Source organism: Acanthopagrus latus, unplaced genomic scaffold (assembly GCF_904848185.1).
Source record: "Acanthopagrus latus isolate v.2019 unplaced genomic scaffold, fAcaLat1.1, whole genome shotgun sequence".
NCBI classification, from domain to species: Eukaryota; Metazoa; Chordata; class Actinopteri; order Spariformes; family Sparidae; genus Acanthopagrus; species Acanthopagrus latus.
Genome location: NW_023504058.1, coordinates 1 through 23,084, shown reverse-complemented (window position 1 = coordinate 23,084; position 23,084 = coordinate 1). Strand labels below are relative to the sequence as shown.

The following is a 23,084-nucleotide window of genomic DNA, read 5'->3' as shown; positions in this document are numbered from 1 at the left end:
TTTTGGGGAATGCCAGTGTTTTCAGAGAGTGGCTGCATTCCAGCGTTTCAATCTTTCCAGGTAATCACTGAGATATACCAGTGCAGCACAGCTGAAGACAGAGCGCTGTCATAAACATCAGTCCGACTGGGTCAGTAGAGAATAGCGGAGCGTCTTTGCTTGTTTCGCTCCGTGTCAACGCGTATGAATAGTGCATTTGTCTCCTGCACCTTGGCTTGCGGCCACACCGCCCTGAACGCGCCCGATCTCGTCCGATCTCGGAAGCCAAGCAGGGTCGGGCCTGGTTAGTACTTGGATGGGTGACCGCCTGGGAATTCCGGGTGCTGTAAGCTTTTTAATTTCTCTGCAAAAGCAGGGAACGAACTCAACTGTTGAAGGATTTTCCAAGGCATGTCGTGATATAATGCATATACACTTTTAATGCAAACATATAGAAGTGAGCAAAACACAAGCAGCACAAAAAGGTTGAACATCGTTCTCAGACTAGCTGCTCTGTTGTTCAAAGCTGTGTCTCCACCGAAGAAGCAGCAGCGCCCTCTGCACAGAGAGGGCAAAAAAGCTTACAGCACCTGGTATTCCCAGGCGGTCTCCCATCCAAGTACTAACCAGGCCCGACCCTGCTTAGCTTCCGAGATCAGACGAGATCGGGCGTGTTCAGAGTGGTATGGCCGTAAGCAAGGGCAGAGCAGACAAACACACTATTTATACACCTTCACCGGCTCCGTCCTCATCCTTTCCTTTCCTTTCCTTTCCTTTCTCTATATCTGTGAGGGGGCAAACATTAGCGCACTTGAACACCTTTTGGGGAATGCCAGTGTTTTCAGAGAGTGGCTGCATTCCAGCGTTTCAATCTTTCCAGGTAATCACTGAGATATACCAGTGCAGCACAGCTGAAGACAGAGCGCTGTCATAAACATCAGTCCGACTGGGTCAGTAGAGAATAGCGGAGCGTCTTTGCTTGTTTCGCTCCGTGTCAACGCGTATGAATAGTGCATTTGTCTCCTGCACCTTGGCTTGCGGCCACACCGCCCTGAACGCGCCCGATCTCGTCCGATCTCGGAAGCCAAGCAGTGTCGGGCCTGGTTAGTACTTGGATGGGTGACCGCCTGGGAATTCCGGGTGCTGTAAGCTTTTTAATTTCTCTGCAAAAGCAGGGAACGAACTCAACTGTTGAAGGATTTTCCAAGGCATGTCGTGATATAATGCATATACACTTTTAATGCAAACATATAGAAGTGAGCAAAACACAAGCAGCACAAAAAGGTTGAACATCGTTCTCAGACTAGCTGCTCTGTTGTTCAAAGCTGTGTCTCCACCGAAGAAGCAGCAGCGCCCTCTGCACAGAGAGGGCAAAAAAGCTTACAGCACCTGGTATTCCCAGGCGGTCTCCCATCCAAGTACTAACCAGGCCTGACCCTGCTTAGGGAATTCCAGGTGCTGTAAGCTTTTTTATTTCTCTGCAAAAGCAGGGAACGCACTCAACTGTTGAAGGATTTTCCAAGGCATGTCATGATATAATGAGAGGGTATTCAAGGACGGTGACAGAGACGAGCTGAAGCTCGTACAGGGAGAAGTCAAGGTCCAGCTGAGAGAGGCAAAGGAGGAGTACAGAAGGAAGGTGGAACAGAAGCTGCAGCGGAACAACATGAGGGAGGTCTGGGATGGCATGAAAACCATTACAGGCTGCAAGAAGAAGGGCAGCAGCACAGAAGAGGGGGATGCTGGGAGAGCTAACCAGCTAAACCTGTTTTTTAACAGGTTTGAAACCCCAGCTCCCACAGCCAGTGACTGCCCACTTCACACCCCTCACACCCCCGTCACCCCCATCACGTCCATTATCACCTCAGACTACAGGGCACCGCAACCCGCCACACCCACGGACAGTTCAACCCTCCCCCCCACCCCTACCATAGACAGTTCAACCCCCCCTCCCCACCACCACGGACATTTCAATCCCCCTCCCCTTCACCATCACCAAGGAGCAGGTGAGCAAAGAGCTGAGGAGACTGTGCCCAAGGAAAGCAGCGGACCCGGACAAAGCGTGTCCAAGGATGCTCAAGGCCTGCTCTGCTGAACTGGGGAGCCGCTTCAGCAACTGTTCAACCATAGCCTGAGGCTGGGGAGGGTCTCTGTGCTCTGGAAGACTTCATGTCTCATCCCACATGCAGAAATACTCAGATGACACTGCAATAGTGGGCTGTATCAAGGATGGACAGGAGGGGGAGTACAGGAGCCTGATTGAGGGCTTTGTGGAGTGGTGCAGGTCCAACCGCCTACAGCTGAACACCTCCAAGACGAAGGAGATGGTTGTGGACTTCAGAAGGAAGAAACCGCAGCTCCAAGCTGTGTCCATCGAGGGGGTCGATGTGGAGGTGGTCAGGACCTACAAATACCTGGGGCTGCAGCTGGATGACAGGTTGGAGTGGACAGCAAACATGGACGCTGTACACAGGAAAGGACAGAGCCATCTGTACTTCCTGAGAAGGCTGGGATCCTTCAACATATGCAAAAAACTGCTGCAGATGTTTTACCAGTCCGTGGTGGCCAGCGTCCTCTTCTACGCTGTGGTTTGCTGGGGAGGAAGCAGCAAGAAGAGGGACTCTGCCCGACTGGACAGACTGGTGAGGAGAGCTGGCTCAGTGGTGGGCACAAAGCTGGACTTTCTGGTGACTGTGGCAGAGAGAAGGACCCTGGACAAACTGCTGTCCATACTGGACAACACCCACCACCCTCTGCACAACACCTTCAGCAGGCAGAGGAGCGTGTTCAGTGGCAGACTGCTGTCTCAATCCTGCTCCACCAACAGACACAATAACTCTTTCGTCCCCCTGGCCATCAGGCTGTACAACAGCTCGCAGTGATGTCAGGAAGCACAATAGACAATGGCCAAATGCACTCAAAAGCACTCATCTTTTATGGCCCAATTTAATTTAATTGTACACCATCCCCTGTCCCCTTAATACTCTTTACCTCTATGTCACTTTATATTTTTAACATCACTTTATATTTTTCATTTAGCTCATAGAGGCATTAAATGTATAAAACACTTATACTTCTACAGTCACTTTATGTAAATAGTTACAGTTGTACAAAACATTTTTATTCTTCATTTTTACTACAGTTGTACAAAACATTTTTATTCCACATTTTTATTTCTACTGTTTCTTTGATGTTGCATGTATGTTCAATGTATGTTCAATGTTTGTTGTTGCTACTGGATGCTTGAATTTCCTCCAGGATAAATAAAGTATCTATCTATCTATCTATCTATCTATCTATCTATCTATCTATCTATCTATCTATCTATCTATCTATCTACACTTTTAATGCAAACATATAGAAGTGAGCAAAACACAAGCAGCACAAAAAGGTTGAACATCGTTCTCAGACTAGCTGCTCTGTTGTTCAAAGCTGTGTCTCCACCGAAGAAGCAGCAGCGCCCTCTGCACAGAGAGGGCAAAAAAGCTTACAGCACCTGGTATTCCCAGGCGGTCTCCCATCCAAGTACTAACCAGGCCCGACCCTGCTTAGCTTCCGAGATCAGACGAGATCGGGCGTGTTCAGAGTGGTATGGCCGTAAGCAAGGGCAGAGCAGACAAACACACTATTTATACACCTTCACCGGCTCCGTCCTCATCCTTTCCTTTCCTTTCCTTTCCTTTCTCTATATCTGTGAGGGGGCAAACATTAGCGCACTTGAACACCTTTTGGGGAATGCCAGTGTTTTCAGAGAGTGGCTGCATTCCAGCGTTTCAATCTTTCCAGGTAATCACTGAGATATACCAGTGCAGCACAGCTGAAGACAGAGCGCTGTCATAAACATCAGTCCGACTGGGTCAGTAGAGAATAGCGGAGCGTCTTTGCTTGTTTCGCTCCGTGTCAACGCGTATGAATAGTGCATTTGTCTCCTGCACCTTGGCTTGCGGCCACACCGCCCTGAACGCGCCCGATCTCGTCCGATCTCGGAAGCCAAGCAGGGTCGGGCCTGGTTAGTACTTGGATGGGTGACCGCCTGGGAATTCCGGGTGCTGTAAGCTTTTTAATTTCTCTGCAAAAGCAGGGAACGAACTCAACTGTTGAAGGATTTTCCAAGGCATGTCGTGATATAATGCATATACACTTTTAATGCAAACATATAGAAGTGAGCAAAACACAAGCAGCACAAAAAGGTTGAACATCGTTCTCAGACTAGCTGCTCTGTTGTTCAAAGCTGTGTCTCCACCGAAGAAGCAGCAGCGCCCTCTGCACAGAGAGGGCAAAAAAGCTTACAGCACCTGGTATTCCCAGGCGGTCTCCCATCCAAGTACTAACCAGGCCCGACCCTGCTTAGCTTCCGAGATCAGACGAGATCGGGCGTGTTCAGAGTGGTATGGCCGTAAGCAAGGGCAGAGCAGACAAACACACTATTTATACACCTTCACCGGCTCCGTCCTCATCCTTTCCTTTCCTTTCCTTTCCTTTCTCTATATCTGTGAGGGGGCAAACATTAGCGCACTTGAACACCTTTTGGGGAATGCCAGTGTTTTCAGAGAGTGGCTGCATTCCAGCGTTTCAATCTTTCCAGGTAATCACTGAGATATACCAGTGCAGCACAGCTGAAGACAGAGCGCTGTCATAAACATCAGTCCGACTGGGTCAGTAGAGAATAGCGGAGCGTCTTTGCTTGTTTCGCTCCGTGTCAACGCGTATGAATAGTGCATTTGTCTCCTGCACCTTGGCTTGCGGCCACACCGCCCTGAACGCGCCCGATCTCGTCCGATCTCGGAAGCCAAGCAGGGTCGGGCCTGGTTAGTACTTGGATGGGTGACCGCCTGGGAATTCCGGGTGCTGTAAGCTTTTTAATTTCTCTGCAAAAGCAGGGAACGAACTCAACTGTTGAAGGATTTTCCAAGGCATGTCGTGATATAATGCATATACACTTTTAATGCAAACATATAGAAGTGAGCAAAACACAAGCAGCACAAAAAGGTTGAACATCGTTCTCAGACTAGCTGCTCTGTTGTTCAAAGCTGTGTCTCCACCGAAGAAGCAGCAGCGCCCTCTGCACAGAGAGGGCAAAAAAGCTTACAGCACCTGGTATTCCCAGGCGGTCTCCCATCCAAGTACTAACCAGGCCCGACCCTGCTTAGCTTCCGAGATCAGACGAGATCGGGCGTGTTCAGAGTGGTATGGCCGTAAGCAAGGGCAGAGCAGACAAACACACTATTTATACACCTTCACCGGCTCCGTCCTCATCCTTTCCTTTCCTTTCCTTTCCTTTCTCTATATCTGTGAGGGGGCAAACATTAGCGCACTTGAACACCTTTTGGGGAATGCCAGTGTTTTCAGAGAGTGGCTGCATTCCAGCGTTTCAATCTTTCCAGGTAATCACTGAGATATACCAGTGCAGCACAGCTGAAGACAGAGCGCTGTCATAAACATCAGTCCGACTGGGTCAGTAGAGAATAGCGGAGCGTCTTTGCTTGTTTCGCTCCGTGTCAACGCGTATGAATAGTGCATTTGTCTCCTGCACCTTGGCTTGCGGCCACACCGCCCTGAACGCGCCCGATCTCGTCCGATCTCGGAAGCCAAGCAGGGTCGGGCCTGGTTAGTACTTGGATGGGTGACCGCCTGGGAATTCCGGGTGCTGTAAGCTTTTTAATTTCTCTGCAAAAGCAGGGAACGAACTCAACTGTTGAAGGATTTTCCAAGGCATGTCGTGATATAATGCATATACACTTTTAATGCAAACATATAGAAGTGAGCAAAACACAAGCAGCACAAAAAGGTTGAACATCGTTCTCAGACTAGCTGCTCTGTTGTTCAAAGCTGTGTCTCCACCGAAGAAGCAGCAGCGCCCTCTGCACAGAGAGGGCAAAAAAGCTTACAGCACCTGGTATTCCCAGGCGGTCTCCCATCCAAGTACTAACCAGGCCCGACCCTGCTTAGCTTCCGAGATCAGACGAGATCGGGCGTGTTCAGAGTGGTATGGCCGTAAGCAAGGGCAGAGCAGACAAACACACTATTTATACACCTTCACCGGCTCCGTCCTCATCCTTTCCTTTCCTTTCCTTTCCTTTCTCTATATCTGTGAGGGGGCAAACATTAGCGCACTTGAACACCTTTTGGGGAATGCCAGTGTTTTCAGAGAGTGGCTGCATTCCAGCGTTTCAATCTTTCCAGGTAATCACTGAGATATACCAGTGCAGCACAGCTGAAGACAGAGCGCTGTCATAAACATCAGTCCGACTGGGTCAGTAGAGAATAGCGGAGCGTCTTTGCTTGTTTCGCTCCGTGTCAACGCGTATGAATAGTGCATTTGTCTCCTGCACCTTGGCTTGCGGCCACACCGCCCTGAACGCGCCCGATCTCGTCCGATCTCGGAAGCCAAGCAGTGTCGGGCCTGGTTAGTACTTGGATGGGTGACCGCCTGGGAATTCCGGGTGCTGTAAGCTTTTTAATTTCTCTGCAAAAGCAGGGAACGAACTCAACTGTTGAAGGATTTTCCAAGGCATGTCGTGATATAATGCATATACACTTTTAATGCAAACATATAGAAGTGAGCAAAACACAAGCAGCACAAAAAGGTTGAACATCGTTCTCAGACTAGCTGCTCTGTTGTTCAAAGCTGTGTCTCCACCGAAGAAGCAGCAGCGCCCTCTGCACAGAGAGGGCAAAAAAGCTTACAGCACCTGGTATTCCCAGGCGGTCTCCCATCCAAGTACTAACCAGGCCTGACCCTGCTTAGGGAATTCCAGGTGCTGTAAGCTTTTTTATTTCTCTGCAAAAGCAGGGAACGCACTCAACTGTTGAAGGATTTTCCAAGGCATGTCATGATATAATGAGAGGGTATTCAAGGACGGTGACAGAGACGAGCTGAAGCTCGTACAGGGAGAAGTCAAGGTCCAGCTGAGAGAGGCAAAGGAGGAGTACAGAAGGAAGGTGGAACAGAAGCTGCAGCGGAACAACATGAGGGAGGTCTGGGATGGCATGAAAACCATTACAGGCTGCAAGAAGAAGGGCAGCAGCACAGAAGAGGGGGATGCTGGGAGAGCTAACCAGCTAAACCTGTTTTTTAACAGGTTTGAAACCCCAGCTCCCACAGCCAGTGACTGCCCACTTCACACCCCTCACACCCCCGTCACCCCCATCACGTCCATTATCACCTCAGACTACAGGGCACCGCAACCCGCCACACCCACGGACAGTTCAACCCTCCCCCCCACCCCTACCATAGACAGTTCAACCCCCCCTCCCCACCACCACGGACATTTCAATCCCCCTCCCCTTCACCATCACCAAGGAGCAGGTGAGCAAAGAGCTGAGGAGACTGTGCCCAAGGAAAGCAGCGGACCCGGACAAAGCGTGTCCAAGGATGCTCAAGGCCTGCTCTGCTGAACTGGGGAGCCGCTTCAGCAACTGTTCAACCATAGCCTGAGGCTGGGGAGGGTCTCTGTGCTCTGGAAGACTTCATGTCTCATCCCACATGCAGAAATACTCAGATGACACTGCAATAGTGGGCTGTATCAAGGATGGACAGGAGGGGGAGTACAGGAGCCTGATTGAGGGCTTTGTGGAGTGGTGCAGGTCCAACCGCCTACAGCTGAACACCTCCAAGACGAAGGAGATGGTTGTGGACTTCAGAAGGAAGAAACCGCAGCTCCAAGCTGTGTCCATCGAGGGGGTCGATGTGGAGGTGGTCAGGACCTACAAATACCTGGGGCTGCAGCTGGATGACAGGTTGGAGTGGACAGCAAACATGGACGCTGTACACAGGAAAGGACAGAGCCATCTGTACTTCCTGAGAAGGCTGGGATCCTTCAACATATGCAAAAAACTGCTGCAGATGTTTTACCAGTCCGTGGTGGCCAGCGTCCTCTTCTACGCTGTGGTTTGCTGGGGAGGAAGCAGCAAGAAGAGGGACTCTGCCCGACTGGACAGACTGGTGAGGAGAGCTGGCTCAGTGGTGGGCACAAAGCTGGACTTTCTGGTGACTGTGGCAGAGAGAAGGACCCTGGACAAACTGCTGTCCATACTGGACAACACCCACCACCCTCTGCACAACACCTTCAGCAGGCAGAGGAGCGTGTTCAGTGGCAGACTGCTGTCTCAATCCTGCTCCACCAACAGACACAATAACTCTTTCGTCCCCCTGGCCATCAGGCTGTACAACAGCTCGCAGTGATGTCAGGAAGCACAATAGACAATGGCCAAATGCACTCAAAAGCACTCATCTTTTATGGCCCAATTTAATTTAATTGTACACCATCCCCTGTCCCCTTAATACTCTTTACCTCTATGTCACTTTATATTTTTAACATCACTTTATATTTTTCATTTAGCTCATAGAGGCATTAAATGTATAAAACACTTATACTTCTACAGTCACTTTATGTAAATAGTTACAGTTGTACAAAACATTTTTATTCTTCATTTTTACTACAGTTGTACAAAACATTTTTATTCCACATTTTTATTTCTACTGTTTCTTTGATGTTGCATGTATGTTCAATGTATGTTCAATGTTTGTTGTTGCTACTGGATGCTTGAATTTCCTCCAGGATAAATAAAGTATCTATCTATCTATCTATCTATCTATCTATCTATCTATCTATCTATCTATCTATCTATCTATCTATCTACACTTTTAATGCAAACATATAGAAGTGAGCAAAACACAAGCAGCACAAAAAGGTTGAACATCGTTCTCAGACTAGCTGCTCTGTTGTTCAAAGCTGTGTCTCCACCGAAGAAGCAGCAGCGCCCTCTGCACAGAGAGGGCAAAAAAGCTTACAGCACCTGGTATTCCCAGGCGGTCTCCCATCCAAGTACTAACCAGGCCCGACCCTGCTTAGCTTCCGAGATCAGACGAGATCGGGCGTGTTCAGAGTGGTATGGCCGTAAGCAAGGGCAGAGCAGACAAACACACTATTTATACACCTTCACCGGCTCCGTCCTCATCCTTTCCTTTCCTTTCCTTTCCTTTCTCTATATCTGTGAGGGGGCAAACATTAGCGCACTTGAACACCTTTTGGGGAATGCCAGTGTTTTCAGAGAGTGGCTGCATTCCAGCGTTTCAATCTTTCCAGGTAATCACTGAGATATACCAGTGCAGCACAGCTGAAGACAGAGCGCTGTCATAAACATCAGTCCGACTGGGTCAGTAGAGAATAGCGGAGCGTCTTTGCTTGTTTCGCTCCGTGTCAACGCGTATGAATAGTGCATTTGTCTCCTGCACCTTGGCTTGCGGCCACACCGCCCTGAACGCGCCCGATCTCGTCCGATCTCGGAAGCCAAGCAGGGTCGGGCCTGGTTAGTACTTGGATGGGTGACCGCCTGGGAATTCCGGGTGCTGTAAGCTTTTTAATTTCTCTGCAAAAGCAGGGAACGAACTCAACTGTTGAAGGATTTTCCAAGGCATGTCGTGATATAATGCATATACACTTTTAATGCAAACATATAGAAGTGAGCAAAACACAAGCAGCACAAAAAGGTTGAACATCGTTCTCAGACTAGCTGCTCTGTTGTTCAAAGCTGTGTCTCCACCGAAGAAGCAGCAGCGCCCTCTGCACAGAGAGGGCAAAAAAGCTTACAGCACCTGGTATTCCCAGGCGGTCTCCCATCCAAGTACTAACCAGGCCCGACCCTGCTTAGCTTCCGAGATCAGACGAGATCGGGCGTGTTCAGAGTGGTATGGCCGTAAGCAAGGGCAGAGCAGACAAACACACTATTTATACACCTTCACCGGCTCCGTCCTCATCCTTTCCTTTCCTTTCCTTTCCTTTCTCTATATCTGTGAGGGGGCAAACATTAGCGCACTTGAACACCTTTTGGGGAATGCCAGTGTTTTCAGAGAGTGGCTGCATTCCAGCGTTTCAATCTTTCCAGGTAATCACTGAGATATACCAGTGCAGCACAGCTGAAGACAGAGCGCTGTCATAAACATCAGTCCGACTGGGTCAGTAGAGAATAGCGGAGCGTCTTTGCTTGTTTCGCTCCGTGTCAACGCGTATGAATAGTGCATTTGTCTCCTGCACCTTGGCTTGCGGCCACACCGCCCTGAACGCGCCCGATCTCGTCCGATCTCGGAAGCCAAGCAGGGTCGGGCCTGGTTAGTACTTGGATGGGTGACCGCCTGGGAATTCCGGGTGCTGTAAGCTTTTTAATTTCTCTGCAAAAGCAGGGAACGAACTCAACTGTTGAAGGATTTTCCAAGGCATGTCGTGATATAATGCATATACACTTTTAATGCAAACATATAGAAGTGAGCAAAACACAAGCAGCACAAAAAGGTTGAACATCGTTCTCAGACTAGCTGCTCTGTTGTTCAAAGCTGTGTCTCCACCGAAGAAGCAGCAGCGCCCTCTGCACAGAGAGGGCAAAAAAGCTTACAGCACCTGGTATTCCCAGGCGGTCTCCCATCCAAGTACTAACCAGGCCCGACCCTGCTTAGCTTCCGAGATCAGACGAGATCGGGCGTGTTCAGAGTGGTATGGCCGTAAGCAAGGGCAGAGCAGACAAACACACTATTTATACACCTTCACCGGCTCCGTCCTCATCCTTTCCTTTCCTTTCCTTTCCTTTCTCTATATCTGTGAGGGGGCAAACATTAGCGCACTTGAACACCTTTTGGGGAATGCCAGTGTTTTCAGAGAGTGGCTGCATTCCAGCGTTTCAATCTTTCCAGGTAATCACTGAGATATACCAGTGCAGCACAGCTGAAGACAGAGCGCTGTCATAAACATCAGTCCGACTGGGTCAGTAGAGAATAGCGGAGCGTCTTTGCTTGTTTCGCTCCGTGTCAACGCGTATGAATAGTGCATTTGTCTCCTGCCCCTTGGCTTGCGGCCACACCGCACTGAAGGCGCCCGAACTCGTCCGATCTCGGAAGCCAAGCAGGGTCGGGCCTGGTTAGTACTTGGATGGGTGACCGCCTGGGAATTCCGGGTGCTGTAAGCTTTTTAATTTCTCTGCAAAAGCAGGGAACGAACTCAACTGTTGAAGGATTTTCCAAGGCATGTCGTGATATAATGCATATACACTTTTAATGCAAACATATAGAAGTGAGCAAAACACAAGCAGCACAAAAAGGTTGAACATCGTTCTCAGACTAGCTGCTCTGTTGTTCAAAGCTGTGTCTCCACCGAAGAAGCAGCAGCGCCCTCTGCACAGAGAGGGCAAAAAAGCTTACAGCACCTGGTATTCCCAGGCGGTCTCCCATCCAAGTACTAACCAGGCCTGACCCTGCTTAGGGAATTCCAGGTGCTGTAAGCTTTTTTATTTCTCTGCAAAAGCAGGGAACGCACTCAACTGTTGAAGGATTTTCCAAGGCATGTCATGATATAATGAGAGGGTATTCAAGGACGGTGACAGAGACGAGCTGAAGCTCGTACAGGGAGAAGTCAAGGTCCAGCTGAGAGAGGCAAAGGAGGAGTACAGAAGGAAGGTGGAACAGAAGCTGCAGCGGAACAACATGAGGGAGGTCTGGGATGGCATGAAAACCATTACAGGCTGCAAGAAGAAGGGCAGCAGCACAGAAGAGGGGGATGCTGGGAGAGCTAACCAGCTAAACCTGTTTTTTAACAGGTTTGAAACCCCAGCTCCCACAGCCAGTGACTGCCCACTTCACACCCCTCACACCCCCGTCACCCCCATCACGTCCATTATCACCTCAGACTACAGGGCACCGCAACCCGCCACACCCACGGACAGTTCAACCCTCCCCCCCACCCCTACCATAGACAGTTCAACCCCCCCTCCCCACCACCACGGACATTTCAATCCCCCTCCCCTTCACCATCACCAAGGAGCAGGTGAGCAAAGAGCTGAGGAGACTGTGCCCAAGGAAAGCAGCGGACCCGGACAAAGCGTGTCCAAGGATGCTCAAGGCCTGCTCTGCTGAACTGGGGAGCCGCTTCAGCAACTGTTCAACCATAGCCTGAGGCTGGGGAGGGTCTCTGTGCTCTGGAAGACTTCATGTCTCATCCCACATGCAGAAATACTCAGATGACACTGCAATAGTGGGCTGTATCAAGGATGGACAGGAGGGGGAGTACAGGAGCCTGATTGAGGGCTTTGTGGAGTGGTGCAGGTCCAACCGCCTACAGCTGAACACCTCCAAGACGAAGGAGATGGTTGTGGACTTCAGAAGGAAGAAACCGCAGCTCCAAGCTGTGTCCATCGAGGGGGTCGATGTGGAGGTGGTCAGGACCTACAAATACCTGGGGCTGCAGCTGGATGACAGGTTGGAGTGGACAGCAAACATGGACGCTGTACACAGGAAAGGACAGAGCCATCTGTACTTCCTGAGAAGGCTGGGATCCTTCAACATATGCAAAAAACTGCTGCAGATGTTTTACCAGTCCGTGGTGGCCAGCGTCCTCTTCTACGCTGTGGTTTGCTGGGGAGGAAGCAGCAAGAAGAGGGACTCTGCCCGACTGGACAGACTGGTGAGGAGAGCTGGCTCAGTGGTGGGCACAAAGCTGGACTTTCTGGTGACTGTGGCAGAGAGAAGGACCCTGGACAAACTGCTGTCCATACTGGACAACACCCACCACCCTCTGCACAACACCTTCAGCAGGCAGAGGAGCGTGTTCAGTGGCAGACTGCTGTCTCAATCCTGCTCCACCAACAGACACAATAACTCTTTCGTCCCCCTGGCCATCAGGCTGTACAACAGCTCGCAGTGATGTCAGGAAGCACAATAGACAATGGCCAAATGCACTCAAAAGCACTCATCTTTTATGGCCCAATTTAATTTAATTGTACACCATCCCCTGTCCCCTTAATACTCTTTACCTCTATGTCACTTTATATTTTTAACATCACTTTATATTTTTCATTTAGCTCATAGAGGCATTAAATGTATAAAACACTTATACTTCTACAGTCACTTTATGTAAATAGTTACAGTTGTACAAAACATTTTTATTCTTCATTTTTACTACAGTTGTACAAAACATTTTTATTCCACATTTTTATTTCTACTGTTTCTTTGATGTTGCATGTATGTTCAATGTATGTTCAATGTTTGTTGTTGCTACTGGATGCTTGAATTTCCTCCAGGATAAATAAAGTATCTATCTATCTATCTATCTATCTATCTATCTATCTATCTATCTATCTATCTATCTATCTATCTATCTATCTACACTTTTAATGCAAACATATAGAAGTGAGCAAAACACAAGCAGCACAAAAAGGTTGAACATCGTTCTCAGACTAGCTGCTCTGTTGTTCAAAGCTGTGTCTCCACCGAAGAAGCAGCAGCGCCCTCTGCACAGAGAGGGCAAAAAAGCTTACAGCACCTGGTATTCCCAGGCGGTCTCCCATCCAAGTACTAACCAGGCCCGACCCTGCTTAGCTTCCGAGATCAGACGAGATCGGGCGTGTTCAGAGTGGTATGGCCGTAAGCAAGGGCAGAGCAGACAAACACACTATTTATACACCTTCACCGGCTCCGTCCTCATCCTTTCCTTTCCTTTCCTTTCCTTTCTCTATATCTGTGAGGGGGCAAACATTAGCGCACTTGAACACCTTTTGGGGAATGCCAGTGTTTTCAGAGAGTGGCTGCATTCCAGCGTTTCAATCTTTCCAGGTAATCACTGAGATATACCAGTGCAGCACAGCTGAAGACAGAGCGCTGTCATAAACATCAGTCCGACTGGGTCAGTAGAGAATAGCGGAGCGTCTTTGCTTGTTTCGCTCCGTGTCAACGCGTATGAATAGTGCATTTGTCTCCTGCACCTTGGCTTGCGGCCACACCGCCCTGAACGCGCCCGATCTCGTCCGATCTCGGAAGCCAAGCAGGGTCGGGCCTGGTTAGTACTTGGATGGGTGACCGCCTGGGAATTCCGGGTGCTGTAAGCTTTTTAATTTCTCTGCAAAAGCAGGGAACGAACTCAACTGTTGAAGGATTTTCCAAGGCATGTCGTGATATAATGCATATACACTTTTAATGCAAACATATAGAAGTGAGCAAAACACAAGCAGCACAAAAAGGTTGAACATCGTTCTCAGACTAGCTGCTCTGTTGTTCAAAGCTGTGTCTCCACCGAAGAAGCAGCAGCGCCCTCTGCACAGAGAGGGCAAAAAAGCTTACAGCACCTGGTATTCCCAGGCGGTCTCCCATCCAAGTACTAACCAGGCCCGACCCTGCTTAGCTTCCGAGATCAGACGAGATCGGGCGTGTTCAGAGTGGTATGGCCGTAAGCAAGGGCAGAGCAGACAAACACACTATTTATACACCTTCACCGGCTCCGTCCTCATCCTTTCCTTTCCTTTCCTTTCCTTTCTCTATATCTGTGAGGGGGCAAACATTAGCGCACTTGAACACCTTTTGGGGAATGCCAGTGTTTTCAGAGAGTGGCTGCATTCCAGCGTTTCAATCTTTCCAGGTAATCACTGAGATATACCAGTGCAGCACAGCTGAAGACAGAGCGCTGTCATAAACATCAGTCCGACTGGGTCAGTAGAGAATAGCGGAGCGTCTTTGCTTGTTTCGCTCCGTGTCAACGCGTATGAATAGTGCATTTGTCTCCTGCACCTTGGCTTGCGGCCACACCGCCCTCAACGCGCCCCATCTCGTCCGATCTCGGAAGCCAAGCAGTGTCGGGCCTGGTTAGTACTTGGATCGGTGACCGCCTGGGAATTCCGGGTGCTGTAAGCTTTTTAATTTCTCTGCAAAAGCAGGGAACGAACTCAACTGTTGAAGGATTTTCCAAGGCATGTCGTGATATAATGCATATACACTTTTAATGCAAACATATAGAAGTGAGCAAAACACAAGCAGCACAAAAAGGTTGAACATCGTTCTCAGACTAGCTGCTCTGTTGTTCAAAGCTGTGTCTCCACCGAAGAAGCAGCAGCGCCCTCTGCACAGAGAGGGCAAAAAAGCTTACAGCACCTGGTATTCCCAGGCGGTCTCCCATCCAAGTACTAACCAGGCCTGACCCTGCTTAGGGAATTCCAGGTGCTGTAAGCTTTTTTATTTCTCTGCAAAAGCAGGGAACGCACTCAACTGTTGAAGGATTTTCCAAGGCATGTCATGATATAATGAGAGGGTATTCAAGGACGGTGACAGAGACGAGCTGAAGCTCGTACAGGGAGAAGTCAAGGTCCAGCTGAGAGAGGCAAAGGAGGAGTACAGAAGGAAGGTGGAACAGAAGCTGCAGCGGAACAACATGAGGGAGGTCTGGGATGGCATGAAAACCATTACAGGCTGCAAGAAGAAGGGCAGCAGCACAGAAGAGGGGGATGCTGGGAGAGCTAACCAGCTAAACCTGTTTTTTAACAGGTTTGAAACCCCAGCTCCCACAGCCAGTGACTGCCCACTTCACACCCCTCACACCCCCGTCACCCCCATCACGTCCATTATCACCTCAGACTACAGGGCACCGCAACCCGCCACACCCACGGACAGTTCAACCCTCCCCCCCACCCCTACCATAGACAGTTCAACCCCCCCTCCCCACCACCACGGACATTTCAATCCCCCTCCCCTTCACCATCACCAAGGAGCAGGTGAGCAAAGAGCTGAGGAGACTGTGCCCAAGGAAAGCAGCGGACCCGGACAAAGCGTGTCCAAGGATGCTCAAGGCCTGCTCTGCTGAACTGGGGAGCCGCTTCAGCAACTGTTCAACCATAGCCTGAGGCTGGGGAGGGTCTCTGTGCTCTGGAAGACTTCATGTCTCATCCCACATGCAGAAATACTCAGATGACACTGCAATAGTGGGCTGTATCAAGGATGGACAGGAGGGGGAGTACAGGAGCCTGATTGAGGGCTTTGTGGAGTGGTGCAGGTCCAACCGCCTACAGCTGAACACCTCCAAGACGAAGGAGATGGTTGTGGACTTCAGAAGGAAGAAACCGCAGCTCCAAGCTGTGTCCATCGAGGGGGTCGATGTGGAGGTGGTCAGGACCTACAAATACCTGGGGCTGCAGCTGGATGACAGGTTGGAGTGGACAGCAAACATGGACGCTGTACACAGGAAAGGACAGAGCCATCTGTACTTCCTGAGAAGGCTGGGATCCTTCAACATATGCAAAAAACTGCTGCAGATGTTTTACCAGTCCGTGGTGGCCAGCGTCCTCTTCTACGCTGTGGTTTGCTGGGGAGGAAGCAGCAAGAAGAGGGACTCTGCCCGACTGGACAGACTGGTGAGGAGAGCTGGCTCAGTGGTGGGCACAAAGCTGGACTTTCTGGTGACTGTGGCAGAGAGAAGGACCCTGGACAAACTGCTGTCCATACTGGACAACACCCACCACCCTCTGCACAACACCTTCAGCAGGCAGAGGAGCGTGTTCAGTGGCAGACTGCTGTCTCAATCCTGCTCCACCAACAGACACAATAACTCTTTCGTCCCCCTGGCCATCAGGCTGTACAACAGCTCGCAGTGATGTCAGGAAGCACAATAGACAATGGCCAAATGCACTCAAAAGCACTCATCTTTTATGGCCCAATTTAATTTAATTGTACACCATCCCCTGTCCCCTTAATACTCTTTACCTCTATGTCACTTTATATTTTTAACATCACTTTATATTTTTCATTTAGCTCATAGAGGCATTAAATGTATAAAACACTTATACTTCTACAGTCACTTTATGTAAATAGTTACAGTTGTACAAAACATTTTTATTCTTCATTTTTACTACAGTTGTACAAAACATTTTTATTCCACATTTTTATTTCTACTGTTTCTTTGATGTTGCATGTATGTTCAATGTATGTTCAATGTTTGTTGTTGCTACTGGATGCTTGAATTTCCTCCAGGATAAATAAAGTATCTATCTATCTATCTATCTATCTATCTATCTATCTATCTATCTATCTATCTATCTATCTATCTACACTTTTAATGCAAACATATAGAAGTGAGCAAAACACAAGCAGCACAAAAAGGTTGAACATCGTTCTCAGACTAGCTGCTCTGTTGTTCAAAGCTGTGTCTCCACCGAAGAAGCAGCAGCGCCCTCTGCACAGAGAGGGCAAAAAAGCTTACAGCACCTGGTATTCCCAGGCGGTCTCCCATCCAAGTACTAACCAGGCCCGACCCTGCTTAGCTTCCGAGATCAGACGAGATCGGGCGTGTTCAGAGTGGTATGGCCGTAAGCAAGGGCAGAGCAGACAAACACACTATTTATACACCTTCACCGGCTCCGTCCTCATCCTTTCCTTTCCTTTCCTTTCCTTTCCTTTCTCTATATCTGTGAGGGGGCAAACATTAGCGCACTTGAACACCTTTTGGGGAATGCCAGTGTTTTCAGAGAGTGGCTGCATTCCAGCGTTTCAATCTTTCCAGGTAATCACTGAGATATACCAGTGCAGCACAGCTGAAGACAGAGCGCTGTCATAAACATCAGTCCGACTGGGTCAGTAGAGAATAGCGGAGCGTCTTTGCTTGTTTCGCTCCGTGTCAACGCGTATGAATAGTGCATTTGTCTCCTGCACCTTGGCTTGCGGCCACACCGCCCTCAACGCGCCCGATCTCGTCCGATCTCGGAAGCCAAGCAGGGTCGGGCCTGGTTAGTACTTGGATGGGTGACCGCCTGGGAATTCCGGGTGCTGTAAGCTTTTTAATTTCTCTGCAAAAGCAGGGAACGAACTCAACTGTTGAAGGATTTTCCAAGGCATGTCGTGATATAATGCATATACACTTTTAATGCAAACATATAGAAGTGAGCAAAACACAAGCAGCACAAAAAGGTTGAACATCGTTCTCAGACTAGCTGCTCTGTTGTTCAAAGCTGTGTCTCCACCGAAGAAGCAGCAGCGCCCTCTGCACAGAGAGGGCAAAAAAGCTTACAGCACCTGGTATTCCCAGGCGGTCTCCCATCCAAGTACTAACCAGGCCCGACCCTGCTTAGCTTCCGAGATCAGACGAGATCGGGCGTGTTCAGAGTGGTATGGCCGTAAGCAAGGGCAGAGCAGACAAACACACTATTTATACACCTTCACCGGCTCCGTCCTCATCCTTTCCTTTCTCTATATCTGTGAGGGGGCAAACATTAGCGCACTTGAACACCTTTTGGGGAATGCCAGTGTTTTCAGAGAGTGGCTGCATTCCAGCGTTTCAATCTTTCCAGGTAATCACTGAGATATACCAGTGCAGCACAGCTGAAGACAGAGCGCTGTCATAAACATCAGTCCTACTGGGTCAGTAGAGAGTAGCGGAGCGTCTTTGCTTGTTTCGCTCCGTGTCAACGCGTATGAATAGTGCATTTGTCTCCTGCCCCTTGGCTTGCGGCCACACCGCACTGAAGGCGCCCGAACTCGTCCGATCTCGGAAGCCAAGCAGGGTCGGGCCTGGTTAGTACTTGGATGGGTGACAGCCTGGGAATTCCGGGTGCTGTAAGCTTTTTAATTTCTCTGCAAAAGCAGGGAACGAACTCAACTGTTGAAGGATTTTCCAAGGCATGTCGTGATATAATGCATATACACTTTTAATGCAAACATATAGAAGTGAGCAAAACACAAGCAGCACAAAAAGGTTGAACATCGTTCTCAGACTAGCTGCTCTGTTGTTCAAAGCTGTGTCTCCACCGAAGAAGCAGCAGCGCCCTCTGCACAGAGAGGGCAAAAAAGCTTACAGCACCTGGTATTCCCAGGCGGTCTCCCATCCAAGTACTAACCAGGCCCGACCCTGCTTAGCTTCCGAGATCAGACGAGATCGGGCGTGTTCAGAGTGGTATGGCCGTAAGCAAGGGCAGAGCAGACAAACACACTATTTATACACCTTCACCGGCTCCGTCCTCATCCTTTCCTTTCCTTTCCTTTCCTTTCTCTATATCTGTGAGGGGGCAAACATTAGCGCACTTGAACACCTTTTGGGGAATGCCAGTGTTTTCAGAGAGTGGCTGCATTCCAGCGTTTCAATCTTTCCAGGTAATCACTGAGATATACCAGTGCAGCACAGCTGAAGACAGAGCGCTGTCATAAACATCAGTCCGACTGGGTCAGTAGAGAATAGCGGAGCGTCTTTGCTTGTTTCGCTCCGTGTCAACGCGTATGAATAGTGCATTTGTCTCCTGCACCTTGGCTTGCGGCCACACCGCCCTGAACGCGCCCGATCTCGTCCGATCTCGGAAGCCAAGCAGGGTCGGGCCTGGTTAGTACTTGGATGGGTGACCGCCTGGGAATTCCGGGTGCTGTAAGCTTTTTAATTTCTCTGCAAAAGCAGGGAACGAACTCAACTGTTGAAGGATTTTCCAAGGCATGTCGTGATATAATGCATATACACTTTTAATGCAAACATATAGAAGTGAGCAAAACACAAGCAGCACAAAAAGGTTGAACATCGTTCTCAGACTAGCTGCTCTGTTGTTCAAAGCTGTGTCTCCACCGAAGAAGCAGCAGCGCCCTCTGCACAGAGAGGGCAAAAAAGCTTACAGCACCTGGTATTCCCAGGCGGTCTCCCATCCAAGTACTAACCAGGCCCGACCCTGCTTAGCTTCCGAGATCAGACGAGATCGGGCGTGTTCAGAGTGGTATGGCCGTAAGCAAGGGCAGAGCAGACAAACACACTATTTATACACCTTCACCGGCTCCGTCCTCATCCTTTCCTTTCCTTTCCTTTCCTTTCTCTATATCTGTGAGGGGGCAAACATTAGCGCACTTGAACACCTTTTGGGGAATGCCAGTGTTTTCAGAGAGTGGCTGCATTCCAGCGTTTCAATCTTTCCAGGTAATCACTGAGATATACCAGTGCAGCACAGCTGAAGACAGAGCGCTGTCATAAACATCAGTCCGACTGGGTCAGTAGAGAATAGCGGAGCGTCTTTGCTTGTTTCGCTCCGTGTCAACGCGTATGAATAGTGCATTTGTCTCCTGCACCTTGGCTTGCGGCCACACCGCCCTGAACGCGCCCGATCTCGTCCGATCTCGGAAGCCAAGCAGGGTCGGGCCTGGTTAGTACTTGGATGGGTGACCGCCTGGGAATTCCGGGTGCTGTAAGCTTTTTAATTTCTCTGCAAAAGCAGGGAACGAACTCAACTGTTGAAGGATTTTCCAAGGCATGTCGTGATATAATGCATATACACTTTTAATGCAAACATATAGAAGTGAGCAAAACACAAGCAGCACAAAAAGGTTGAACATCGTTCTCAGACTAGCTGCTCTGTTGTTCAAAGCTGTGTCTCCACCGAAGAAGCAGCAGCGCCCTCTGCACAGAGAGGGCAAAAAAGCTTACAGCACCTGGTATTCCCAGGCGGTCTCCCATCCAAGTACTAACCAGGCCCGACCCTGCTTAGCTTCCGAGATCAGACGAGATCGGGCGTGTTCAGAGTGGTATGGCCGTAAGCAAGGGCAGAGCAGACAAACACACTATTTATACACCTTCACCGGCTCCGTCCTCATCCTTTCCTTTCCTTTCCTTTCCTTTCTCTATATCTGTGAGGGGGCAAACATTAGCGCACTTGAACACCTTTTGGGGAATGCCAGTGTTTTCAGAGAGTGGCTGCATTCCAGCGTTTCAATCTTTCCAGGTAATCACTGAGATATACCAGTGCAGCACAGCTGAAGACAGAGCGCTGTCATAAACATCAGTCCGACTGGGTCAGTAGAGAATAGCGGAGCGTCTTTGCTTGTTTCGCTCCGTGTCAACGCGTATGAATAGTGCATTTGTCTCCTGCACCTTGGCTTGCGGCCACACCGCCCTGAACGCGCCCGATCTCGTCCGATCTCGGAAGCCAAGCAGGGTCGGGCCTGGTTAGTACTTGGATGGGTGACCGCCTGGGAATTCCGGGTGCTGTAAGCTTTTTAATTTCTCTGCAAAAGCAGGGAACGAACTCAACTGTTGAAGGATTTTCCAAGGCATGTCGTGATATAATGCATATACACTTTTAATGCAAACATATAGAAGTGAGCAAAACACAAGCAGCACAAAAAGGTTGAACATCGTTCTCAGACTAGCTGCTCTGTTGTTCAAAGCTGTGTCTCCACCGAAGAAGCAGCAGCGCCCTCTGCACAGAGAGGGCAAAAAAGCTTACAGCACCTGGTATTCCCAGGCGGTCTCCCATCCAAGTACTAACCAGGCCCGACCCTGCTTAGCTTCCGAGATCAGACGAGATCGGGCGTGTTCAGAGTGGTATGGCCGTAAGCAAGGGCAGAGCAGACAAACACACTATTTATACACCTTCACCGGCTCCGTCCTCATCCTTTCCTTTCCTTTCCTTTCCTTTCTCTATATCTGTGAGGGGGCAAACATTAGCGCACTTGAACACCTTTTGGGGAATGCCAGTGTTTTCAGAGAGTGGCTGCATTCCAGCGTTTCAATCTTTCCAGGTAATCACTGAGATATACCAGTGCAGCACAGCTGAAGACAGAGCGCTGTCATAAACATCAGTCCGACTGGGTCAGTAGAGAATAGCGGAGCGTCTTTGCTTGTTTCGCTCCGTGTCAACGCGTATGAATAGTGCATTTGTCTCCTGCACCTTGGCTTGCGGCCACACCGCCCTGAACGCGCCCGATCTCGTCCGATCTCGGAAGCCAAGCAGGGTCGGGCCTGGTTAGTACTTGGATGGGTGACCGCCTGGGAATTCCGGGTGCTGTAAGCTTTTTAATTTCTCTGCAAAAGCAGGGAACGAACTCAACTGTTGAAGGATTTTCCAAGGCATGTCGTGATATAATGCATATACACTTTTAATGCAAACATATAGAAGTGAGCAAAACACAAGCAGCACAAAAAGGTTGAACATCGTTCTCAGACTAGCTGCTCTGTTGTTCAAAGCTGTGTCTCCACCGAAGAAGCAGCAGCGCCCTCTGCACAGAGAGGGCAAAAAAGCTTACAGCACCTGGTATTCCCAGGCGGTCTCCCATCCAAGTACTAACCAGGCCTGACCCTGCTTAGGGAATTCCAGGTGCTGTAAGCTTTTTTATTTCTCTGCAAAAGCAGGGAACGCACTCAACTGTTGAAGGATTTTCCAAGGCATGTCATGATATAATGAGAGGGTATTCAAGGACGGTGACAGAGACGAGCTGAAGCTCGTACAGGGAGAAGTCAAGGTCCAGCTGAGAGAGGCAAAGGAGGAGTACAGAAGGAAGGTGGAACAGAAGCTGCAGCGGAACAACATGAGGGAGGTCTGGGATGGCATGAAAACCATTACAGGCTGCAAGAAGAAGGGCAGCAGCACAGAAGAGGGGGATGCTGGGAGAGCTAACCAGCTAAACCTGTTTTTTAACAGGTTTGAAACCCCAGCTCCCACAGCCAGTGACTGCCCACTTCACACCCCTCACACCCCCGTCACCCCCATCACGTCCATTATCACCTCAGACTACAGGGCACCGCAACCCGCCACACCCACGGACAGTTCAACCCTCCCCCCCACCCCTACCATAGACAGTTCAACCCCCCCTCCCCACCACCACGGACATTTCAATCCCCCTCCCCTTCACCATCACCAAGGAGCAGGTGAGCAAAGAGCTGAGGAGACTGTGCCCAAGGAAAGCAGCGGACCCGGACAAAGCGTGTCCAAGGATGCTCAAGGCCTGCTCTGCTGAACTGGGGAGCCGCTTCAGCAACTGTTCAACCATAGCCTGAGGCTGGGGAGGGTCTCTGTGCTCTGGAAGACTTCATGTCTCATCCCACATGCAGAAATACTCAGATGACACTGCAATAGTGGGCTGTATCAAGGATGGACAGGAGGGGGAGTACAGGAGCCTGATTGAGGGCTTTGTGGAGTGGTGCAGGTCCAACCGCCTACAGCTGAACACCTCCAAGACGAAGGAGATGGTTGTGGACTTCAGAAGGAAGAAACCGCAGCTCCAAGCTGTGTCCATCGAGGGGGTCGATGTGGAGGTGGTCAGGACCTACAAATACCTGGGGCTGCAGCTGGATGACAGGTTGGAGTGGACAGCAAACATGGACGCTGTACACAGGAAAGGACAGAGCCATCTGTACTTCCTGAGAAGGCTGGGATCCTTCAACATATGCAAAAAACTGCTGCAGATGTTTTACCAGTCCGTGGTGGCCAGCGTCCTCTTCTACGCTGTGGTTTGCTGGGGAGGAAGCAGCAAGAAGAGGGACTCTGCCCGACTGGACAGACTGGTGAGGAGAGCTGGCTCAGTGGTGGGCACAAAGCTGGACTTTCTGGTGACTGTGGCAGAG

General features: G+C 49.8%; 31 non-coding genes and 2 pseudogenes across 31 annotated transcripts; 17 read left to right on the top strand and 16 right to left on the bottom strand.

The window, feature by feature from the left end:
* Positions 1-213: 213 nt before the first annotated feature.
* On the top strand, positions 214-332 carry LOC119016022. Its single transcript, XR_005073733.1, has one exon. It is a non-coding gene; the product is annotated as a 5S ribosomal RNA (ribosomal RNA).
* Positions 333-557: 225 nt separating this feature from the next.
* Positions 558-676, bottom strand: LOC119016069. The gene has a single exon (XR_005073776.1). It is a non-coding gene; the product is annotated as a 5S ribosomal RNA (ribosomal RNA).
* A 336-nt stretch (positions 677-1,012) lies between these two features.
* LOC119016042 lies at positions 1,013-1,131 on the top strand. Its single transcript, XR_005073752.1, has one exon. It is a non-coding gene; the product is annotated as a 5S ribosomal RNA (ribosomal RNA).
* A 2,332-nt stretch (positions 1,132-3,463) lies between these two features.
* On the bottom strand, positions 3,464-3,582 carry LOC119016067. Its single transcript, XR_005073774.1, has one exon. It is a non-coding gene; the product is annotated as a 5S ribosomal RNA (ribosomal RNA).
* A 336-nt stretch (positions 3,583-3,918) lies between these two features.
* Positions 3,919-4,037, top strand: LOC119016021. The gene has a single exon (XR_005073732.1). It is a non-coding gene; the product is annotated as a 5S ribosomal RNA (ribosomal RNA).
* A 225-nt stretch (positions 4,038-4,262) lies between these two features.
* Positions 4,263-4,381, bottom strand: LOC119016066. The gene has a single exon (XR_005073773.1). It is a non-coding gene; the product is annotated as a 5S ribosomal RNA (ribosomal RNA).
* Positions 4,382-4,717: 336 nt separating this feature from the next.
* On the top strand, positions 4,718-4,836 carry LOC119016020. Its single transcript, XR_005073731.1, has one exon. It is a non-coding gene; the product is annotated as a 5S ribosomal RNA (ribosomal RNA).
* Positions 4,837-5,061: 225 nt separating this feature from the next.
* On the bottom strand, positions 5,062-5,180 carry LOC119016065. Its single transcript, XR_005073772.1, has one exon. It is a non-coding gene; the product is annotated as a 5S ribosomal RNA (ribosomal RNA).
* Positions 5,181-5,516: 336 nt separating this feature from the next.
* Positions 5,517-5,635, top strand: LOC119016019. The gene has a single exon (XR_005073730.1). It is a non-coding gene; the product is annotated as a 5S ribosomal RNA (ribosomal RNA).
* Positions 5,636-5,860: 225 nt separating this feature from the next.
* On the bottom strand, positions 5,861-5,979 carry LOC119016064. The gene has a single exon (XR_005073771.1). It is a non-coding gene; the product is annotated as a 5S ribosomal RNA (ribosomal RNA).
* Positions 5,980-6,315: 336 nt separating this feature from the next.
* On the top strand, positions 6,316-6,434 carry LOC119016041. The gene has a single exon (XR_005073751.1). It is a non-coding gene; the product is annotated as a 5S ribosomal RNA (ribosomal RNA).
* Positions 6,435-8,766: 2,332 nt separating this feature from the next.
* LOC119016063 lies at positions 8,767-8,885 on the bottom strand. Its single transcript, XR_005073770.1, has one exon. It is a non-coding gene; the product is annotated as a 5S ribosomal RNA (ribosomal RNA).
* A 336-nt stretch (positions 8,886-9,221) lies between these two features.
* On the top strand, positions 9,222-9,340 carry LOC119016018. The gene has a single exon (XR_005073729.1). It is a non-coding gene; the product is annotated as a 5S ribosomal RNA (ribosomal RNA).
* Positions 9,341-9,565: 225 nt separating this feature from the next.
* Positions 9,566-9,684, bottom strand: LOC119016062. The gene has a single exon (XR_005073769.1). It is a non-coding gene; the product is annotated as a 5S ribosomal RNA (ribosomal RNA).
* A 336-nt stretch (positions 9,685-10,020) lies between these two features.
* On the top strand, positions 10,021-10,139 carry LOC119016106. The gene has a single exon (XR_005073813.1). It is a non-coding gene; the product is annotated as a 5S ribosomal RNA (ribosomal RNA).
* A 225-nt stretch (positions 10,140-10,364) lies between these two features.
* On the bottom strand, positions 10,365-10,483 carry LOC119016058. Its single transcript, XR_005073767.1, has one exon. It is a non-coding gene; the product is annotated as a 5S ribosomal RNA (ribosomal RNA).
* Positions 10,484-10,819: 336 nt separating this feature from the next.
* On the top strand, positions 10,820-10,938 carry LOC119016057. Its single transcript, XR_005073766.1, has one exon. It is a non-coding gene; the product is annotated as a 5S ribosomal RNA (ribosomal RNA).
* Positions 10,939-13,274: 2,336 nt separating this feature from the next.
* Positions 13,275-13,393, bottom strand: LOC119016046. The gene has a single exon (XR_005073756.1). It is a non-coding gene; the product is annotated as a 5S ribosomal RNA (ribosomal RNA).
* A 336-nt stretch (positions 13,394-13,729) lies between these two features.
* LOC119016105 lies at positions 13,730-13,848 on the top strand. Its single transcript, XR_005073812.1, has one exon. It is a non-coding gene; the product is annotated as a 5S ribosomal RNA (ribosomal RNA).
* A 225-nt stretch (positions 13,849-14,073) lies between these two features.
* LOC119016035 lies at positions 14,074-14,192 on the bottom strand. The gene has a single exon (XR_005073745.1). It is a non-coding gene; the product is annotated as a 5S ribosomal RNA (ribosomal RNA).
* Positions 14,193-14,528: 336 nt separating this feature from the next.
* On the top strand, positions 14,529-14,647 carry LOC119016061 (annotated as a pseudogene).
* A 2,328-nt stretch (positions 14,648-16,975) lies between these two features.
* Positions 16,976-17,094, bottom strand: LOC119016023. Its single transcript, XR_005073734.1, has one exon. It is a non-coding gene; the product is annotated as a 5S ribosomal RNA (ribosomal RNA).
* A 341-nt stretch (positions 17,095-17,435) lies between these two features.
* On the top strand, positions 17,436-17,554 carry LOC119016038. The gene has a single exon (XR_005073748.1). It is a non-coding gene; the product is annotated as a 5S ribosomal RNA (ribosomal RNA).
* A 225-nt stretch (positions 17,555-17,779) lies between these two features.
* On the bottom strand, positions 17,780-17,898 carry LOC119016101. Its single transcript, XR_005073808.1, has one exon. It is a non-coding gene; the product is annotated as a 5S ribosomal RNA (ribosomal RNA).
* A 321-nt stretch (positions 17,899-18,219) lies between these two features.
* On the top strand, positions 18,220-18,338 carry LOC119016060 (annotated as a pseudogene).
* Positions 18,339-18,563: 225 nt separating this feature from the next.
* Positions 18,564-18,682, bottom strand: LOC119016090. The gene has a single exon (XR_005073797.1). It is a non-coding gene; the product is annotated as a 5S ribosomal RNA (ribosomal RNA).
* A 336-nt stretch (positions 18,683-19,018) lies between these two features.
* On the top strand, positions 19,019-19,137 carry LOC119016104. Its single transcript, XR_005073811.1, has one exon. It is a non-coding gene; the product is annotated as a 5S ribosomal RNA (ribosomal RNA).
* Positions 19,138-19,362: 225 nt separating this feature from the next.
* Positions 19,363-19,481, bottom strand: LOC119016079. The gene has a single exon (XR_005073786.1). It is a non-coding gene; the product is annotated as a 5S ribosomal RNA (ribosomal RNA).
* Positions 19,482-19,817: 336 nt separating this feature from the next.
* Positions 19,818-19,936, top strand: LOC119016103. Its single transcript, XR_005073810.1, has one exon. It is a non-coding gene; the product is annotated as a 5S ribosomal RNA (ribosomal RNA).
* A 225-nt stretch (positions 19,937-20,161) lies between these two features.
* On the bottom strand, positions 20,162-20,280 carry LOC119016068. The gene has a single exon (XR_005073775.1). It is a non-coding gene; the product is annotated as a 5S ribosomal RNA (ribosomal RNA).
* Positions 20,281-20,616: 336 nt separating this feature from the next.
* LOC119016102 lies at positions 20,617-20,735 on the top strand. The gene has a single exon (XR_005073809.1). It is a non-coding gene; the product is annotated as a 5S ribosomal RNA (ribosomal RNA).
* A 225-nt stretch (positions 20,736-20,960) lies between these two features.
* Positions 20,961-21,079, bottom strand: LOC119016017. Its single transcript, XR_005073728.1, has one exon. It is a non-coding gene; the product is annotated as a 5S ribosomal RNA (ribosomal RNA).
* Positions 21,080-21,415: 336 nt separating this feature from the next.
* LOC119016100 lies at positions 21,416-21,534 on the top strand. Its single transcript, XR_005073807.1, has one exon. It is a non-coding gene; the product is annotated as a 5S ribosomal RNA (ribosomal RNA).
* Positions 21,535-23,084: the final 1,550 nt, after the last annotated feature.